At 41.1% G+C, this 19,225-nt stretch overlaps 1 long non-coding RNA gene across 1 annotated transcript; it reads left to right on the top strand.

The window, feature by feature from the left end:
* The first annotated feature begins 920 nt into the window (after positions 1–920).
* On the top strand, positions 921–7,223 carry LOC146646152 (uncharacterized). Its single transcript, XR_014908898.1, has 3 exons — positions 921–1,153; positions 2,326–2,428; positions 3,104–7,223. It is a non-coding gene; the product is annotated as an uncharacterized LOC146646152 (long non-coding RNA).
* The last annotated feature ends 12,002 nt before the right edge of the window (positions 7,224–19,225 follow it).

The following is a 19,225-nucleotide window of genomic DNA, read 5'->3' as shown; positions in this document are numbered from 1 at the left end:
AGTGATGCTACGTCTGGCACTGAAGTCCTGAGGCCTGTGTCGAGTACAGAGAACGTGTCCAAATGAACCAAACTCTAAACAAGACCCAAGAGCACACTGGCAAAATGGAAAATGACCCCTATAACGCAGCTATATTTAAGCCTTTATTTATAATAAAAGGGTGAGTTGTGCAAAAATGAATCTTCTGGAAAAATGATCAAGAAAGGCCAAAACGAATATGTCAAAATTTGGTCCGGTAATGGCGGCTGGCTGAAAGGACGTGCCCACTTCTGCTCCGCTATCTTTCTGTAAAATCCTGAATAATACTCGTTTGTTAGACATTGAACGACACCTAGGACAGCTGTGATGCCTCTCTCGCAAAGGAAACCCGGGAAAAACATTGGTAGACCGACTCAATCGAAATTATCTGACTTCACTTCTAAGTTGAACTCTGAGGCTAGCTGTGAAGCTAGCGTTAGCCGTGAAGATAGCGAGACTAGTATCAACGCTAGCCAGGCGGTGGAGGAGGGAAATGATGAGCCGACTGAGAGGGAAGAGACGGCCGAAGGCTCAGACGTAATACTGGCGGCTATTGCAAGCTTGAAATCCGATTTTTCCTCCAAACTTGATGGTATTTTGTCAGCAATAGAGACCGTGAGGAAGGATGTTAATGAGTGTGCCAAGCGGGTCAGCGAGGCGGAGGCCCGGATATCTGCAGCGGAAGATAGCATTACCACCTTGGAAGCAAAGGTACGGACTCTTGAAAATAACAACAAAAACCTCGAGGACAAAGTGCTGGATCTGGAGACCAGATCGCGACGATCTAACTTGAGACTTGTTAACCTGCCCGAGGACGCAGAAGGAGAAGACGCGTGCGCTTTTTTGGAAAGCTGGCTACCGGAGGCTCTGAACTTGGCGCCGCTACGAACCGCTCTGAGAGAGCGCATCGGGTCGGCCAGAAGAATATGTCAAATACCTCTGCACCAAGGACTATGATCATGAAGTTTCTAAATTACAAGGATAAAATGACCGTGATAAGAGCTGCCAGGGCAAAGGGACAGATTCTTTTCAAGAATCGCCCGGTGAGATTTTATGAGGACCTAGCGACCGGAGTGCACAAAAAACAGAAAGAGTTTGACGCCGTGAGACAACAGCTTCGCTCCATGGGTATCCGGTACGTAGGGTTGCCAACCGTCCCTTAAAAAACGGAATCGTCCCGTATTTAGAAACAAAAGTACACGTCCCGTATTGAGCTAATAAGGGACGCACTTTATCCTGTAACACAGTGAGAATCAAAAGTAGTCTATAAATGTTTATGGAATTAACGCTTTGTTTGAAAACATAATTCCCAGCCCCTCTCCTGCTTTGTGACCAATGAGCTGACAGCACACTTATGACAATTCGAGTATGACAATTCAGATTACCGCTCATCTCATTGGTCGAGGAAAGGTCGCTTGCGGAGAAAATACCGGAAGACAACAGATGACCATAACAAGAAGCATGGCCAACAGGGAAACAAACGCCGTCACTGCGGTGCAAGTCTCGGACGACTGTACACCTAAAGCTGGGCAAACACTGTGCGATTTTTTCAGTCACGTTATTCAGCTCCTGCTCAAACTGCACGATTGACTCGCAGGGGTTAGAAGTTGGTAGGTCACGATGCAGGTCTCACACTATACCGCCCGATGCTCTGATGCGACCTGAGAGCTCACACTGTGCCTCCATAACATGAAGCTTGTAACAGAAAATCTGTCGCTCGCTCTCTCTGTCTTTCACTCACACACACACACACACACCACCACCATCAACTTTGCTAAATTGCTAATGAAAAACATGATCAGGCAGCTGTGATTGAGCAGCAGTGTAAATCCAACTGTTTTCACGGTTGTTGTGGTCGTGATAATTTTGTGATGCCACATGGAAAAGGCTCGGATGAGCTTTCCAAAGTTCTACAAGTTGTGCCTCCATCGCTTGTGTCCAGATCACACGCTGCACTGCCGTGCTGCTCCGTCTTTTTCACCGACGTTTGCGCGTGAGCAGTGTGAGCGGCTGTGGTGACACAGCCGCTTCTCGTTACCCCACGTATACTACACGATGCACGATGAAGGCCAAAAACGGGCCGATCACCAAATCGGTCGCACGACTCAAAAATCGGCTCAAAATGGACCAAAAATCGCACAGTGTGAGCCCAGCATTAGAGCAGCAATGTTTGTTCCCCTCAGAGAAAGAAAAAAAAGGCTGCAAAAGTACAGGGAAGAATGGGAAAAGGAAAACACCTGGCTGGGAAAATGCATGATAACACCTATAACGTGCACTGCACTGTGTGCCGGCGCACTTTTTCCATAGGCATGCTTCTAGTGGTGGGCACATGAAGAACATGAGGGGCGTGACAGCTCGGGGAACCCTTAACCAATTTTTTATCCACCAGGCCACGGCAGAAGCAGATATGGTATGTAAACACTGGTTTGTTTTTTTTAAACCCTCTGGTTAAGGTTAATATGGGCATGTGCAGTGAATATCAGCGCTATGTGGCCAGAAGTGTGATAATATAATTTATTTTGTGTAATAAACAACTGCAAGGATAGATGATTACAACAAATAGATGACTAATACATAAAAGTAATACATAGATGATGAGTTAAGATGCATAATCATGGGAACAAGTGGGTTTACAAACAGGAGCAGCTGATTAGCATTAGAAAAGCTGAAATAATACCTCAGCTGAAGCCAATTGTACTAAATGCACTATATGTGCACTGTTACAAGAATATTTTTCGTTCTATTGCTTTCTATTAATTTATATAATAAGTTAAGCAGGACAGAGTTCTTTTAAAGAAAGATTTACTTATATTCTCAAAAGTTAAGCATGACAGGCTTCTGTTTAAGAAAGAGACCTGTTTTACTGTGTTAATGTTGTCATTTTGAGCTAAAAATAAATGGCTAAATGATAATTTGTTTCCCATATGGTCATATCAAAAAGAATATCCATCTGCTTAAATCAAATTCAAGTCAAATGGTTAAAAAATAATTTCACACACAAAAAAAAGAGCTACCACACTGGGAAGGGTGAAGACAACTGGGTTGCCCGGCCCTGGCCATGAGGTGTCCCTTATTTATTTTTCAGGGAGTTGGCAACCCTACCGGTACGGCATGATTCCTCCTGCGCGACTGATAGTGACACACAACGGACAGTTCCGCATCTTTAACCTGCCAGGTGAAGCGGAGAACTTTGTGAAGGCTCTGAGGTCAGAAAGTGGACCGGGGTGAGATGATGTAATCATGGTCATACTACAGTGTGTTGGCATGGAGGGATAATTACTGAGCTTTAAGTTTAAAAAGAAGTGAGAGGGAGAAAGAGAAAGGCCAGTTTGTTATATTTATTTGTTTATTGGTCCAGAGGCTCACAGCCACTATTAGTACCCTGATTTTCTTATCGTATTCAATAACGAGTTTTTTGTTTGCATAGCGGGGTGGGGTAAGGGAAAAGTGTTCAGGCACAGTCGGTTGATCCTCACTTTTGGGTGGAACAACCTTTAGCTGTTAGACAGGTGCCAATATGTATAGGGGGAGGGAAATGGGTGCCCAAGTTCAAGTTAAAGGGGCATATTCAGTATTCATTGTTATGGATGTAGTTTTTGACATTCAGGTATTATTTGTTTCTCTGTCCTTTAATATTTCAAATGTGTTGGGAAGCTCATTCAGTGTTATATGTTATGTCTGGTGGGATAAGAATTAAAATTTCTTCTTGGAACTGCAGAGGGCTACAAAAACTGGAGAAGGTAAAACAAGTAATGTCTAGGCTGAACTCTATGCACTCTGATATCATGCTGCTGCAGGAAACGCACCTGTTGTCTAGTCAAGAGGCGAAGATTAGGAGGAGGTGGCAAGGCAGTATATATTCTGCGCCCTTCACTTCTCAGGCAAGAGGTGTTATGATCTTGATCCACAAATCTATACCATTTCAGGTGACAAGGGTTATTAAAGACAAGGCTGGGAGATATGTTATTTTACAGGGCACACTTATTACGGAAAAAATAATCCTGATAAATATCTATGCTCCAAACATTGACGACCCAAAGTTTTTTCATAATCTTTTTCTTACAGTATCATGTCTGTCTGGTAGCCTTATTATAGCAGGGGATTTTAATTGTACGTTGAACCCAGAATTGGATAGGAGCTCAGGTATTGATCTCTCTCATCCTAAAAGTAGGCAAACTATTCAACATTTTATGAAAGAACTTGATCTGAGGGATATTTGGAGGGATATGAACCCTAAGGTCTTAAAATACTCCTGCTATTCACATACACATAAATCATACTCGCGTATTGATTACTTTTTAGTTTCTGCCAATTTGAGTCATAAAATAAAGGACTGTCACTATGATAATATTTTAATATCTGACCATTCGCCAAACTCGTTAATATATGAAGATTTGAGACTGAAGAGAGATCCCCCTAGGTGGAGATTTAAACAAAAGTGGCTCCTAGACTCAGAATTTATATCTTTCATAGATAACCAAATAAACATTTTTTATATACTAATAGGGATGAAACATCACCCTGCTCAAGATGGGAAGCTTTTAAGGCCTACATAAGGGGTCAGATTATTAGCTTCACAAGTTATAGAGCAAAGCAAACTTATCAGAAAACAAAAAAGTTGGAGGCAGAGATTGAGATGCTTGAGGGAGAATATTTTCAAAGTTTTTGTCCAAGAGTCCATCAAAAGCTTCTGTTACTAAGAACACAGTATAATGAACTTTCTGCTTCTAAGGCAGCCTCACATCTTTTGCGTCTTAAACAGACATTCTATGATCAAAAGCCCGGGAAATTATTAGCCTGGCGCCTCCGTCAATTACAGAATGAGAAAAACATTGCCTCAGTTGAAAACAGTGATGGACAGGTTATTGTTGACCCTCTAGGAATTAATGAAACTTTTAAGGGTTTTTTTGAAAAATTATATAACTCAGACATATCACACATGGGACAAGAGCAAGATCTCTTCTTAGATACCCTTCAGTTGCCCAGCATTTCAGGACTAATGAGCGCAGATCTTGATACACCTATAACAAAGGAGGAGATATCTATAGCAATAGACCATTTGAAAACAGGTAAAGCCCCAGGCCCAGATGGGCTGTCGACAGAAATTTATAGGGAATTTAAAACTAAACTGCTGTCCCCTCTTTTTGACATGTTTTCGGATTCATTTGAAAAGGGAATCCTTCCAGTCTCATTAAGAGGAGCCCTGATAACTTTATTGCCCAAACCTGGTAAACCGTGCAATAAATGTGGTAGCCTAAGACCAATAAGTCTTCTTAATGTGGATCTAAAGATACTTTGCAAAATTTTGGCTCGAAGACTGGAGAGATTTTTACCTGATCTAATTACCTGTGATCAGAATGGGTTTATTGCGGGTAGACAGGGATTTCATAATGTGAGAAGAGTGTTGGATATTCTTCATAGTCAGGAGGGAAAACCGGACACTGCTCTACTATCATTAGATGCCGAAAAGGCCTTTGATAGAGTTGAGTGGCCCTATTTATTTGAAATATTAAAAAGATTTGGCTGTGGGGATCATTTCTGTCGGTGGATTAGACTTTTATATAATGAGCCATATGCTGAAATACTGACAAATGGAATTATATCTAAACCGTTTGAAATTAAACGGGGCTGTAGGCAAGGGTGCCCTTTGTCACTTTTATTGTTTATTTTAGCAATCGAACCGTTTGCCATTGCGGTGCGGTCCCATAAGAGCATAACTGGTCTATCAGTAAACCAACAGGAACACAGAATTGCTTTATTTGCAGATGATGTTATTCTTTTCTTGGAAAAGCTGAAAGAGTCTATCCCAGCCTTGTTGGATCTACTACACATATTTGGACAGATATCAGGATATAAAGTGAACAAAGAAAAATCTTCATTAATGATACTTAACTCAGAAGAGAGAGAGGGTGCTGGAAATTCTTTCCAATTCAAAATGGTAGACTGTTTTACCTATCTGGGGATTAAGATAGTGCCATGTTTGAGAGACATTGTTGGAGCTAACTACACCCCTATGGTAGACTCAATCACCTCATCCCTAGATAGATGGAAGCCCTTGCCCTTGTCACTTATAGCGAGAATTAATGTTCTTAAATTAAACATAATGCCCAAACTTTTGTACCTGTTCCAGAACATCCCATTGTCACCCCCTGCTAACTTATTTTCACACCTGAAGACAATTTTTGTACGTTTTTTGTGGAATGATAGACGACCAAGGCTCCGTTTATCACTCTTGTACTTACCGTATGAAAGAGGAGGCCTCAAATGTCCCAATCCACTTTGGTACTATTGGGCAGCCCAATTGAGGACTATGATGTATTATTTTACAGATAAATCCCCCCCGCCTTGGACAAATATGGAAAACAGTTCAGTACCTCTTCCCCTTCCCCAGTACCTATACTCAGCAAAAGTCAAAATGTTGAAAAAAAAAAAGACAAAAAATCCTATAGTCAGAAATATGATTATGATCTGGTATCAGGTTAAAAAATACCTGGGTGAACCCACCTCTTTCGCACGCTTTAGCCCAATATGGGGTAATCAGTTTTTCCCTCCAGGCAGAGCAGACCCTGGTTTTAGGAAGTGGGCTGACAAAGGCTTAAAGACAATAGGGGATCTCGTGGGATCAGAGGGTGAGATTTTGATGTCATTTGAGGAGTTGATTTCCAAGTATGATATCCCATGCAAACATCGATTTAAATATCTACAAATGAGAAACTTTATTAGATCATCTCAAAATCAGTGTTTGTCAATCCCTCCGTTTTCCACTTTGGAAACAGAAATGAAAAGAGATTGCTTTGGAAAGGGAATAATCTCCAAATTATATAATATGTTAGTAGAGGGTTCCCCTGAATCTTCTTTAGGAAAACTTAATGCCTGGAGGGAAGATTTACAGAAGGACTTATCCTCCGAAGACTGGGAGGAGGCATGTGCTGAAGCACAAACACAAACTACCAATACTCGTCTCAAAGTATTGCAATATAATTGGCTAATGAGGACGTATGTGACTCCAGAAAAGCTTAATAAGTATAATGGTGATATCCCAGACTTGTGTTTCAGGTGTAAATGTTGGTGGTCCTCTGCAGTTTCCTAAATTAATCTCTTTTATACTTGATCTTTAATGCTGTGTGAATTGTACATTTGAGTTTGTAACTTTGAACCATGCACAATAGTGTAACCGAGTTGATGTTGAGCAACCCTTGGAAATAGAGAAGCTTATTTTATATATATATATATATATATATATATATATATATATATATTATTTTTTATTTTTTTATTATTTTTTGGGGGGGGGGGCGGGGGGGGGTTGTGTTTTCCTTTTCCTTTGTTTGACTAAGTTATTATTTACAGGTCATATAGTTTGTACTTCCACTTAACTGTTGCTCTCTAACATCTTATAAGTGTCTGATTTGCAAGGGAGGGCGATTGACTGTTATACAATAATTTAGCTGCCCTGGATGTTTCCTTTGCTGTGGAAGTACTCCAATTTCTGTATGTAATTTTGAAATGCAATAAAGATATTGTTGGAAAAAAAGAAAGGCCAAAACACTTTCTGGACCAAACGTGAGACCTTCTCATTGCTGATGTGGAGTCAGATCTTTTGACATAGGAGTCTTGTTTTAGGTGTCAATATCAAGTGGCCATTCAAGGAACTGGTACGTTTCTCTAAACCTGGAGATTGCTGCTTGGTGAAGACATTTGAAACTCCAAAAAGGACTTCAAATAACAGTTCTTTACATTTCAGCATGCATTCATGGAGCATGCAAACCAGGTTACACTAGGGAAAATTGTTTGACATCATTATAATTCAGTGCTGAAATCAATGTAAGAAAGGAATACTGACTGAAAGGTGCATTGCCAGGCTTGAGTTCTCTGTGGTTATTCACTGAGTCATTTCCTTTTAAAGAAATATGTCATTAGGCACAGTGGTTAGCACAGTGGTTAGCACTGTTGCCGCACAGCAAGAAGGTCCTGAGTTCAATTCCAACATCAGGCCGGGGTCTTTCTGTGTGGAGTTTGCATGTTCTCCCCGTGTTTGCGTGGGTTCTCTCCGGGTACTCCGGCTTCCTCCCACCGTCCAAAGACATGCAGCTTGTGGGGATAGGTTAATTGATTAATCCAAATTGTCACTAGGTGTGAATGTGAGTGTGAATGGTTGTCTGTCCCTGTGTGTTGGCCCTGCGACAGACTGGCGACCTGTCCAGGGTGTACCCCGCCTCTCGCCCTATGACAGCTGGGATAGGCTCCAGCGCCCCCCGCGACCCTGAAAAGGATAAGCGGAAGCAAATGGATGGATGGATGGAACATTATCTCCAAAAAGAACACTTTCACCACTAAAGTTAAAAAAAATACTGCAATCGAGCACAAAACCACCAGACTCTGATTCAAACAGTGAGTTTGAATCATAAAGCTTCCCGCCATAAAGTCACAGAGTGTCTCCAGTTTGTTCCTGGCTGGGTCCTGGCAAATTCCTCCCAAGTTATGTGTAAAACTCAGCAGGGTGACAATGACGCACTCTTCTTGTTGAGGATCACTGAGTCACATGTACGGAGACCAAGGCTTGAACTTTCTCCACTTTCAGATTTGTGAATTGCACATGCAAGTGTTTTCAGCAAATGATCACATTTTTGGTCAATAAATCAAATTCTGCTGTTCGCCAGAGTGCGTGAGTTAAAACGTCATTACAGAAGTTGGAATTCTAATAATACATTTAAGAGATTTAGAGAAATTAGAGCATTTATGGGTTAAGAAAAGTTTAACTGACCCCCGGTAGTGCCAATTTTTCATTCTAGCATATTTTATTATATGATTACTGTTATCATTTTTAGATGATGAATTATGATAACACACTTTGAGGTCATGAAATTAGAGGACTCCAGAACACTATTATTTGCTTGTGTAAAATACTTTTTAGCTGTTATTCCAAATTTTGTCAGTAACACATACACATACAAAATTAGGTGTTTGCCATGTTCTCCTATTCAAAGGTGCAGTAAAGTTTTGCAAAGTTTGATGTTAGATAATATGAGACTAAACATGCTATATATACACTATGCTTGGGTGAAAGTTGTAAGCAAGCAGGAACAAGTAAAAACTCTCTAAAAAAAAAAAAGACTTTTTTGTGAAAATGTGTTTAAAATACTCCATAATCTTTGTGCGTATTAGACTTAATTCATTTCAAATGTCCATAAAAGAGTTTTTGAATGTGTATCTTATGTGAACAACTATGAGAGTTTCAGGAGAGGATACGAAACCTCTCACCTGACCATCGTCTGCCGGATGACTCAGACGTTCTCTTTTTGATTTGCTCGGGATGTGAGAGAAATGCCTCATTCTGGGTGCCGCTGTGAATTAGCCGTAATGGTGATGAAATGCTGATGACGGCCCCAAAAAAGCTTTTGCTGAGAGAGCTGCCAATTTGAGGTAGGATGGTGATTAAATGGGAACAATACAGCTCTATCGCAGAGACACCTTAAACAAGGCAGACGTGCATATGTGGACATATGTATACACACAGCATCTCCTCCACCAACCAACAACCACAGGTACCACAGTACCTGACAATGACGGGGGTCCCCAGCTAAAATTTGGACTTTTACACTTTCTCCATTTTTTTTAAATTTACCAAAAAACAAACCTTGACAAGAAAAAACAGTGAAAAGTTGCTGCATTTTATTTTCTACAGCAGGACAGCAGTTTCAGTCCATTCTAGGGTCATAACAATGCTAGAATTTCAAACTCAACACCGATACCCAGGAATCTAATCAACACTCGATACCATTTTTGACACCATGGAGAAGATTTGACCCCATCATGCAACAACAGTAAGGGCGAAGAAGTCATTTCTTGAAAAGGTTAACTTATTCATTTGGCTTTTGTCTCCAGTTCAGGACTGTTGTGACTGATGTCACACAGTTTCAGAAGCCGCATCAGGTTCACTGTCTGACTCTTAGACTAGTTTCGTGACAAATCAGGCAGAAGAAGGTGAATCAGCAGAAACATCTGAAAAGCGCTGCATGCTCAGCATCAGTAAGCAGAAAGACACATTTTTGTGAGATGATGGTGGAGAACAAAACCTGACCTAACACTGGATCGAGCTCGAGTCAGAAACGTTACTTTAAATAAATGGTTTTGCTCATTTGTACCAGACTTGCTGTATGTGTGCAAACAGCATCGCTGCTGGCTGGCAAGCTTACCGGCTTAAAATGTTCTCATATGAGTGCTGTGTTTTCAGCTTGTTCTGCTGCCAGAAATGTTCAAAGTGGCAAAAAAAAATCATTTATTTCAGTCCCTAATTTTCTTTCAGTTGCAGAACGTGATCCCTTCTTTAGCCAACAAGAACAGATATTTGAAAAAGCAAAAATCCTGAATTCTTCGCACAAATATTGTCATTGCACATAATCGGGTCTTTGTAGTAGAGCTCAAATATCACTCAGTCTGGCTGGAAATTGAGCCTTGTTAAATATACTTACATTACTAACATAAGAGGTCATGATAAAATAATAATAATCTTTTAATTGAACGTCTTTACAATCTTCTAAAAGTTTTTCCAAACTTATCTACCTTTCAAACTTTTTTAAGTAATAAACCTCACATCTCACTGGTGTTTGCCATCAGTAGCACACACTCATATATACCTCACTTTGAATAACACATTTTTATTCTTAGTCCCAAAGCAGCTGATCACAAAAGTAGAAAAACAATAAAGGAGCAGCAGCCGGGTGGAGCAGTAGTGGAGGGTTTGCTTTGTTTCTCTGGTGGTTCGTCTATTCCACCCAATGATGCCACCAGACACCGAGACCCACTGGAAGTCTTAATGAGTCTCTGAGGAACGGCCGGCTGCACAGCAGCCAGGAAACCCCTGTTTGAAAATCGTTTCATTGCTGCTCCTTGCACGGTTCCCTTCCAGACAAGCTAACGCTGCAAACCTGCAGCAGCCTTACCACCTGCCAGACAATGCTGGTCCCCCCCTCCCTCCATCTCTCTGCAATAAACTGTGAACTTGGCCTCCAGTCACCTGAAAACGTCATCTGCATTTAAATCAAAGTCTGTGGCCCCTTTTTACTCCGGAGGTTCAGAGTGTTTCGTTGAGAGGATTTGCGTTCACGGCAGTAAATGTGGTGAAGATTGTGGTGAAATCTATTGTTGACTGGGATTAAAATACATAGATTGCTCCTCCAGCGGCCACTTGAGCCTACCCCCAACATTCCCATAGATGACTCCAATATGAACATGCTTACAGATTGTTTTGGTCTTTAAAGCTAGTTTCCCCCTTCATAATAAATATTTGGATTCATGTTTGAATTTTGCTGAAGCTTTGGTTGTTGCGCATCACTTTGATGCTGCAGGCTGGATATTCAAAGTTATGGTTGTCTAGGTAACATATTTACTACCAGGTAATATATCAAGCGGCAGTATCCTGCATTGTCATTGGTTGTTGCTTCAGTCGCTCACCTGGGAATCTTGTGTCCCGCCTGCTTTGTGTTGCCAACAGTTATTTCACTCATAACTTGCAGTTGCCAAATGTCATTCTGTAATTGATTTAGGTGTACTAATAGCTGTCTGTTTGTCTCACCTCTGCTATCTTGACTGATTGAACTGGACCTGTATTTCTGTGTATTCGCTTCATGTCCTTGGTTGGCACGGTGGTCGGCACAGCAAGAAGGTCCTGAGTTCAATTCCACCATCAGGTGGAAGCTTGTGGAGTTTGCATGTATTATAACATGCATGTTTGCATGGATTCTTAATCAACAGGAAAAGTTCAACTGTTAAGTTAGCTGTCACATCTTCTCTAATTTGATGATGTAATTTAAGCATTAACTAACATTAGCAAATTGGAAATTGATGCAAGTCTTAAAAACATAACAGAACTGATTTGCAACTTGAAACAGTCGTGGTGGTTTCCCAGTCTGAATGCAGCACAAAACTTTAATAAAACTCACTTCTGTCCATGTAGTTAGTGGGGACAGGTTTATTGGAAACACTAAACACCCATGTGAATGCGGGAGTAAATGTGACTGGATTGGTTGTCTCTGTATATGTGTTAGCCCTGCGACGGACTGGCGACCTGTCCAGGGTGGACCCTGCTTCTCGCCCAGGGGGCGCTCGGATAGGCTCCAGTGCCCCCTGCCACCTTGAAAAGGAGAAGTGGATGAATGTTTCTTTTTTTTTTTTTCGTAAACGGTGCATCATAGTAGCATTAGCCAGTGACGCGACATGGTATGCTACACACGACGAAATTTAAATTTAAATTTAAAAATGTATTAAGTTGGCAAACAGTTTCCTATTTACACACTGAGCAGACAAAGCATTAAGCATACACAATTAACAGTTGTTTTCTTTTTATGGTCCCAACTAACTTTGGAAGGAAATATTAGCATTTTGTGAGAATTTCAGACAACTGGAGCAGTTGCAGGGAAACACATGGCAATCCCACATACCTTAACCTCAGAGAAACCGCTGAACTCATCTAAAGTTGGTTAATATGGCAAAAGAGTTGAACATTACACAGTTTATATTTCTGAACATACATGTCATAGATTGTCTAAAATGTGCAATATTAATGATATTTTGATAGGCTATTACGTTTCAATGTCATGTAAAATATCTTATGAGTGTCAGAATGCGTGTTTATGAATTTCTTTGAGGTAGTCCTGATGTGAACCATCAAACAGTCCAGGATGTAAGCTGAGTTTGGGTCTAGCCCCCCTGGCAGTCTAAGGACAAAGCATTGATGGATGGCTGTTATCACCTTGGTTACAGCTGCCTCCGCTTCTTACTATTTTTTTAAGTAAAGGATACAACACTTAATCAACAGGAAAAGTTCAACTGTTAAGTTAGCTGTCACATCTTCTCTAATTTGATGATGTAATTTAAGCATTAACTAACATTAGAAAATAGGAAATTGATGCAAGTCTTAAAAACATAACAGAACTGATTTGCAACTTGAAACAGTCATGGTGGTTTCCCAGTCTGAATGCAGAACAAAACTTTAATAAAACTCCCTTCTGTCCATGTAGCTCAGGCAGAGAACAGGAGCAGCACTGCTGTGAGACTTTTTGTTGCATATTAAAAAGAAAAGTCTGTATGTACGTTCTCTGACTGCGAGGTTTGTTGCTTAGACGTGTTCATCATCTCCCACTAATACTGATTCCTGTGAGTGACCACAGACGCTGGGTGGCCTTCTGTGATGAGCCAGGCGGTTTATGGACGCCAGAGTGAAGGTTAACTCGATGCCAGATCGCAGAGGTCACTGGAGATGGATGTGTGTTTGGTCTGGAGGGGAGACAGGCCTGGAGACTCTCTAGCTCTCCTTCTGAGCTCAGTGCAGCGTGCCCTCAAACACACACATAAAACTTAACTGAGCCATTCAACAGAGCAGCCCAGAGCTGTAAAATTAACATATACCTCAAATTTACTTGGGTACTGTAATTATTTCTAGAGAGCTGGCAACAACAAAACCTTCTGCTTTTACAGGACTACCTAATCATGTACAGTATATTTTTAAAAAGTAGGTGGACACCATTAAATTACACCCACATGCAACTGTTTCAACATTTCATCTGAAAACCATGGCATTAATTTGCTGCCATATCAGTCTTTACTCCAGTCGGTTCGAACTTTTTTCCAGATTATAGCTGCAGAGATTTTGTCCCTTTCAGGCACAAAAAAGCTGTGAGGTCCAGGACTGATGTTGGGTCATAAAGTGCTGGGTGGGACTAAGGTATACGAACCACGGTACTGTCCTCACTTGAGTCGCCATTTCAAACTTAGCCGACGTTGGTGGCTGTGGAGGCCATTTGAGTCCAGTGAACCCAGAAACCAGCTTGAGATTATTTCAGCTTTGTGACATAACATGAGGATGTGCTTTTCGAACAATGTTCAGCTAGTTGCAAGGAACCCGAAATGCTCAAAGTAAATGCCCCACACACCATCGCACTGCCAGCAGCAGCAGCCTGAGTATTTTTACCACGATGGATCTATGCTTACATGTTATTTATGCCAAATTCTGATCCTACCGTCTGAATGTTGCTGCAGAAATCGAGACTCATCAGGCCAGTGAACATCTTTCCAGTCTTCTATTGTGCAATTTTGTGCTGCTATAGCAAATCTGCTTAAATGTCTGATACACTGTATCATCACAGACACTCTTCTGCATACCCTGGTTTAATAATAATCATCAATGCATACTTTATTGATTCCTGTGGGGAAATTACTCTGTCTGCATTTCATCCATTCACTCAGTAAAGCAGTGGGCAGCCACTAATAAGGCGCCCGGGAGCAGTGTGTAGGGACGGTACCTTGCTCAGGGGTACCTCAGGGTAGCCGTTCAGTGGATTCGAACCGATCATGGGGCGACCACGCTACCTACTAAGCTATCCCTGTCTGTATGACAAGTGGTTATTTGACTCGCTGCTCCCATTCACCCAGAGAACTGCCTATCTGCCTGATTTCCAGAACTCCACGGATGGTGTGGGGAAATCCCAGTAAGTTTCACCAGTGTCTGACTTACTGAGCCCAGGCCATCTGGCACCAACAACCACACTAAAATCACCTTTCTTTGCAAATCTGATGCTCTTTTAACTTTAGCAGGTCATCTTGACCGTGTCTGTAGATGTAACTATAAAAGTGTCTACTGAGTGTAGTTTGGTCATTAAAGAAATCTGTATCTAAATCTACTAAATATGAATTCTGATAGACATGAATGTATGCAACTACTTTTTCTTTGAGCAATTCATAAGAAAACGATGACAAAAACAAATGTTAGTTGAACAAAAGGCTTTAAAATTTTGCTGGATAACAATCATCTTAAAAACAACAACAACGAAGGGCAAGCAGTCTCTCAGGTGATCTAAAACCATCTTCAGAAAACAACATTTCAGTTTCAACACTTTCAACACCCATTTTCTATTTTGCCTAATCGCTGTGCTACTAAGGACATTAGTAACAAACACTTTTATAGTTTTTTTTTCCTGTAATAAAATGCAATGAAACCACAAAGGCTGCACAATCACAGTCTTTAAAAGTCGACTCATTGGCTCTTTTAAGGGATCAGCAGCTTACATGGCAACAATGATTTCCCTCCCACCTAACCCTACGTTATTTAATTATTTGCTCTCAGTCACAACTCTGCTCATTTAGGACTCACAAAAACACAAGCAGTCACGGGTTTCCAGTGGGGGTATTTATTCATCCAGGCCACCAAAACACTGTCACGCCCTGCCATCTGGTGGCCAGACTGCAAAAGACCTGAGTGGCAAAACCTGTGAAATGAGCAAGACACCCCAAACCTATTTAGCACAAAAGCGTTTTTTTCTTCTGGTATCAAGTCCATGATTTTAATTAATAAAAAAAAAATGAATAAAACTTTAAAATGGTGATTTGATTGGCATACAATTAAAAGACTAAATAAATATTTTAAACATGAAATAGTTGTACGTCACGAGCTCTGATCAGTATGGTTTGTATCCAGTAAGACAGAAGACAGAACCACAGACAGAAGACGTGATGAGAGATTTATTGCAGTGAGTTTCAAGCAAAGTGATCACAGCACCTTCAGAACAATGCAGATGTGTCAGCTCTGCTTCGTTTAGGAGCAGTTTGCAGTACGTCAGACTACAAAGCAGCGGTGCGGTTTCGCTATCAGCAGTAAACAGTTTTCAGCCTAAACAGGGATCAGTTTCTCATTCCATAAACATTCATGTTTTGACTGCGGCGTATTTCGACTTCTTCCACAACAAATGAGCATCTCAGTGTAAAATGTGACGTGAGCGTTTCTTTCAGGTTGTTTGCAGCTGCGGGAGTTCTTGTTTCTCTTTATGTCCTCTCCCAGCTTTCGAAAGCGGTTCAGGAGCCTCTGTACAGAGACTGAACATTCAGCTGTCGTGACTGATGGAATAACAGCAGTGACCATGAATCTTTAAATGAATGGCTTTGAACTACAACCACAGGAAAATGATGAAACCCAAAGCAAATAATTTGCTGAAGCATAATGCAGAACTCTGAAAATGATACAAAAGCAATTCAGAGGTCATCAGAGTAACTGAGTATATCAGGGTTTGTACTTTTTTTTCTTTGCATCTTTATGTTCATATTTGTGAACTAAAAGGTAACCATGTAACAGCAGATTTTCTTAGTGTGTGACATAACAGGAAGTTTTCATAGACCTCACCTGCCAGGTGTTACATTAACATTTAGCACCACTGTGGTTTGTGAGGTGTTGTTTTTTTTGTCTGCAGTTTCTTGACATGTTAACTTTGAGTGTTTTCAAAGCAACATGAGGTTAAAAGAAAAGAAAAAAAAATCTACAGTCGGTCAAATAATAGCTGACTGAAGGCGAACTCCAAAGATGAGCTTTCAAAACCTTTGCTATCATCTACACTTAGCACAAACTGCAGTCTCTCCAGTTCTTTCTGTGCCCAAACTAAAAAAATCAAAGTTTAAAGCTGTCGCTTTATAAAACAGTGATTTATAACTGCTTTGAGACTAACTGGAAATGTATAGAAACAGCTGGTAAAGACACTTTTTCCCCCCTAAGGAGGTGGTGGAGACCAAACACTGAGCTAAAAATAGAGATACATCTTACTTTATTTCACCAGGTGGGCGTAAATCCTACAGTTGAAGTAAGTTGCATAAACAGGCAATGTACTTCAATCCAAAATGTCAGAGTCATTATACTGTAAGGAGATTGTTTGATTGTTTTAATAACTGCAGTTTTCCAGGAGATACATATGTAAACAGTGCAATGCAAGATTAAACTCCACCACTTAGAAAAGGTCCAATAGGCCAGTCAACTCAAGAACAGATGAAAAGTAATCAGACGTAAAACTGTGGCTTTTTTATGTTTACTAATTGTGATTTCTAGAATAGTGCCCCCCCTCTTTATTATTTTTTTCCTTTACATGAATAACTTTGCTTTTGTGTGTAAAACGTGCTATACAAGTAAAGTGGCCTCAGCTTATTTTCTTTGTTTCTGGTGTCCCAGTTCTAATCTTTGTGTCTTATTGCCTTAATTGATTCATCCATCCATCCATCCATTCGCTTCCGCTTATCCTTTTCAGGGTCGCAGGGGGGCGCTGGAGCCTATCCCAGCTGTCATAGGGCGAGAGGCAGGGTACACCCTGGACAGGTCGCCAGTCTGTCGCAGGGCCAACACACAGGGACAGACAACCATTCACACTCACATTCACACCTAGTGACAATTTGGATTAATCAATTAACCTATCCCCACAAGCTGCATGTCTTTGGACGGTGGGAGGAAGCCGGAGTACCCGGAGAGAACCCACGCAAACACGGGAAGAACATGCAAACTCCACACAGCCTGATGGAGGAATTGAACTCAGGACCTTCTTGCTGTGCGGCAACAGTGCTAACCACCGTGCCACCGTGCTGCCTAATTGATTCAAGATATCATAATTTTTTAATTGAACCCGCATTTTTTAAACTGCACTCCCTCATAAACTTTAAAGTTTACGTTCCGGCTTTACGAATATAATGATGAACAACTGCACATGGTGATGAATATTTTTTTTCATATGCCCTCAGGACTAAAAAAAAAGACCCAAAACCCCCATAATTTCTGTTCTGTAGGAAATGAGAGATAATCATAAAAGTTCACAGCAGCCACAATCCCCTTTGTAAACAAGATGTTATTGATTAATGTGTTTACAACAATAGAAGCTCCAAATAACGGCTTCATTTTAAGCACTGTAACTATAACAAGACACAAAAAACAAGGACATGTGTGAAAGCTGAGCTGCAGTGATCCCCAGGCACTGATTTTTACACACGGTCATTAATGAACTAAGCCTCTGCTGTGGGAGACCCAAAGCTTAAAAAGAAATAAATAAAAATGTTACAGTACAGCAGCATGAAGCACCTGTGAAGAGACGAAAAGACATCATCTGCGTGTCATAAACAAGTCACTTCCTCTTTCTCTTGTTTTAAGAGTACATGAAGGGCCGAAGCGTGCCACACATTCCCGGCTGAATGTTTTTTCCCTCCCCAGAGTCAGACTGGCCCAGTCAGATCACATATTTGAGAAAATCTCACAGCTCGCTGCGGGAGCTGTGAGGAGAGCGTGAAATATACAGGATGACAGTTTTTCAGCAGCAGATCCAACACAACAGGAGGATTCCTCACAAAGCTGCGTTTACAAACCGCGCTCAGGTACGACAGTCAGGGATCAGCTACTGCCACGTGACATATTTACATTTAAACCACGTGTTAAAGAACACAGCTCATACTGCAGTTAAGACCTCAAAATGAGCCATCAACTGTTTTAAGTGCACACTTCATGGAAACTCTCAAGTCTGTTATTTTCATACAGCTGATCGTAGCATTTGAGATCTGCTTCTGCGTTTAATTTTGCAGCCTTCGGCAGCAGGTACCAAACTGGCAACCACCCAAATCCCTCTAACAGATGGAAAGGTGGATCATCTTAAATAACATCCTGGAAGTAATGTTTGTGAGGGGGATAAAATCAAGCGTTCTGGGATTAATAACTTATATATATCTATATATACATTATTTAACTCTATACATGAAATAAAAACTAAATAGTCTATTTGCAAAGCATATACAAACATTGTACAGCTCTGATATTCACTCCCAGCAATCTAGAGTGACCCAGAAATAGGTAGCTTATACTCATTAGCCTTTCACCCTGAATTCCAAAGATGCATTTTCCAAACTTGTTCATTTTACAACCCTCACATTGGATCTCATTCCCACTGAAATTAAAAAAGGCCGTACTGTGTTACAGCCAACGCTCAACAATCCCGAGGGCAACAGGCGGTTTCAGCATTGCACGGTAGCATTCAGTCTTGTCTTTGTCTCCATGAACCCGATTACAAACTGCATGCACAGAACTGTCAGCATCATCATCTTTGCGTTGTTGAAGCCTCTCAAAACCTCCCAGGCGCCTCTGTAATCAACACCTCCTCATTAGAATATTGTTCCTCCATAAACAAAAACGCCCTGAAGCAGACACCTCGCGCTTCCCGAGATCAATGCGATTTCTTCAGCTACTGGCTGCAGGCCCGAAACGCCGTCGCCGTGAGCTGGTTTAGAGATGCGCTTCCCCTTTTCGTGACAGGCAGCCGAGACAAACTCCTGACACCTACCTGCTGAACCGACTGAGGTGTAAATATCTTTTGTTCTCCGCGGGGATGTGATGAAGGATGGAAGCGGAGCGCAGGAACAAAGA

This window comes from Rhamphochromis longiceps, linkage group LG19 (genome assembly GCF_057381845.1).
Source record: "Rhamphochromis longiceps isolate RC_006_pf linkage group LG19, R_longiceps_female_GT1.1, whole genome shotgun sequence".
Lineage (NCBI taxonomy): Eukaryota > Metazoa > Chordata > Actinopteri > Cichliformes > Cichlidae > Rhamphochromis > Rhamphochromis longiceps.
Note: the sequence above shows the minus strand (reverse complement) of the source record. Positions and strands in the feature narration are given on the sequence as shown.